At 37.5% G+C, this 2951-nt stretch overlaps 1 long non-coding RNA gene across 1 annotated transcript; it reads left to right on the top strand.

The window, feature by feature from the left end:
• Window positions 1–581: 581 nt before the first annotated feature.
• Window positions 582–2951, top strand: LOC140321406 (uncharacterized). The gene is made up of 3 exons (XR_011918928.1): window positions 582–1730; window positions 2491–2554; window positions 2924–2951. It is a non-coding gene; the product is annotated as an uncharacterized lncRNA (long non-coding RNA).

Raw genomic sequence — 2951 nt, forward strand, 5'->3', positions numbered from 1 at the left:
TGCTGTATGTTACATATTCCTCACCCCTGTACCTTGCACACTATGCTGTATGTTACATATTCCTCACCCGTTCCTTGCACACTATGCTGTATGTTGCATGCTCCTGACCCCTACACTGTGCTGTACATTACATACTCGTGCCCCTTGCATTCTGTACACTGTGCTGTATGTTACATACTCCTGCCCCTTGCATTCCGTACACTATGTTACATACTCCTGAACTCTGGATATTGGAGTATACAATGACTGCAGCATATGTGTGCTCTTTATTTATTTACAATATACAAGCTTTAGGATCCACACGTCTATGAAAGCCATTAAGACTGTCTGCAGAACCCACAACACAACCAGAGCAATAACTCCTCCCTCGTGTACACTTGCTGCACTTCATTCAGGGTATATTAGTACATCTTCCCGAGCTTGTACACAACAATAAAGTTTTTTTGTGGAAAAAAAAGGTATCACATGACTCTATCTTCTCACATGACCGCGGAAGTGTTTAGGAAAGAAAAATGGTCACTCCCTTTAGGGGTGGAGATTGTTCGGATAGGTCGGTCTGCGGGCGGGAAAAAAAAAAAGAAAAATACAAGTAGTCCCTGGGTTACATACAAGATTGGAACTGTAGGTTTGTTCTTAAGTTGAATTTGTATGCAAGTCGGAACAGATACATTATTAAAAAAAAAATGCAATTAGGACAGATGTTTGTCTCAACATATTATTAGGCAGCATGGTGACAGTTACTGTATAAAATCCTCACTGTGAGGTATTCATAAACAATGCAAAAAAAAAAAAAACTTTATGGAGCCTAGACATTCATTGCCTTCTGGAGCAAGCTGTGCTTTAATATGCAAAAAAAAACCAAAAACTGCAGAGTTTGTCTTGGTCATTAAAGAGTTACAAGAGGCAACAGAAAGAGCTCAGTCCTTAAAGAGGAACTATACTCAAAAAATAATCTTTCAATTATTAATCCAGTCTCACTTACTTGCACTAAAATGTCAGTCTTCCCTGGTGGCACTGGCTGGGTCAGCTTGTACCCATGAAAAATATAATAATTTATGAAGTGGCCAGCTTGTGACTGGCAAGTTTACGTTTTCATTCTCTCCTGACCTTCTCCACCCACTCCCCCTTCCTCACTAGCAGGAAGAAGCTGCAGATGGAGCAGTTGCACTTGAGTGACATAGGAATTCCAGGAGGCAAGAAAAAAAAATCTGTATAATTAGGGCAGTGGGAGTGGATTAGAAGCACTCCCACCAAAGATGGCATTTCCCAGATTGCAGTTCACCACCTAGGCGATGGAGAGACCTGGGGGTGTGGCCAGAACTCGTTTTTAATGTTTAAAGGTCAAAGCAAGCTGGAAAAAAAAGTATTCAGATGAATATACCTTTGGCTTATGCTATCTATAAGCCAAAGTTGATTTTGTGAGTATAGGTACGCTTTAAGATCAGCTACAACCTCAGCTGTGTTTAGCCTCCAAGCCTCTGTCTTGCACAGGAGGGAGCAGGGAAGCCCCATTAGTATCTAGGAGGCGTCTTTATGTCAGATTTCCTTAACCCAGGAACTACCTTTACTCTGAAGAAGCTCTTGTTATAAGATACTTTGTATTAGTATTAATTATAATGGATTCCAGCAGAATTACATTAATGTGTTTTACTTGTTTTGTTTATATACACAAGAATGCAGATATTCTACAGCATTCAGAACAAGATACTGGAGAAAAATGCAGATTCAGAGTAAGTTTTTATTTGTTATTTATCAGTGCACACACTGTGGCCTTTGCAAATTACACACACATTTATTATTAAATATTTGTATTATTATTAATAATAATAATAAATAGCATTTATATGGAACCAACATATTATGCAGCACTGCACACACATTAACAAGTTACCATCATCCTTTTACTGCAGTTCTCTATATTTATCACTCTACTATAAAGATCTGTAAATAGAAAACAAATTGCTCACACATAGCTGTTGCAGCTTTCAAAGACTACCCTATATTCAGAAAAGAGTCCATTCTGAAGGGTAAAGCTTCCTCATGTTTGGGTTTTGTCAAAACTTGCCCACTGTCTTGTCCTTTTCATATTGGCCAGCAGGATAACCCATCAAATTGATGGACCAGTAGGAATTTATTCAAAAGTGACTTGGCAAGATTTATTACTAAGTGAGAGCTTTTTCATGGCTTTATTGGTAGCTTCTGTGGCCTAAATAATTTTAATTCTTATTTCTGTGTGTAATTTGGTGAGCAGTGAAGGCTTTAGTATTTGGTAAGTCAATGGGTGGGGTGGTACCTAGTGCTAAGAATGAAGAGACGTGATCCAAACTTCTCTAGTCTTGATTTTTGGTGGATAATGGGAGCATCGGTCAGAGCTCGTATTCTCTTTTACAGGACAACTCTAAATTATAAGTAGAAGTGAAAAAAGCATGTCAGATTTTCTAAAAAATATTTTTAAAGCAGTCTGTAAGTAAATATTTGATTTTATTTCAGGCTATTGAAAAAAAACATTAATCACAGTATGGATATTGCCTCCCTGATACTCAGAGAACAGAAGGTAGGTTATTCCACTTTGATCAACACAACGCCCAGTAAGTGGACTTTCATTTACTCCATTCTTAGTGAGTGATAATAAAATGAATATTATTGCAAATTTACTTAAAAGTTGCATGCAAATCTGCCTGACCTATGACTCCAGTTGTCTGTAAACTGCATGATACTGCAGATTTGATTAAAAATAAAACAAATGCTGAATTTTGAACACTGGTGTCTAGTAGACTGCGTGGTCCTACTTAGACTTCCTACACAAACAGTTACACTATTCACTATTTCATGTTTACATATTTTTTATTATAATATGCAGCATTAAAACCACCATCAACTGTAAGCAGACTGGATATATTTCTTAATCTGTACATTTTTACAGGAATCTCGGGCTATGGAGAAGAGACTCA

This window comes from Pyxicephalus adspersus, unplaced genomic scaffold (assembly GCF_032062135.1).
Source record: "Pyxicephalus adspersus unplaced genomic scaffold, UCB_Pads_2.0 Sca3432, whole genome shotgun sequence".
Lineage (NCBI taxonomy): Eukaryota > Metazoa > Chordata > Amphibia > Anura > Pyxicephalidae > Pyxicephalus > Pyxicephalus adspersus.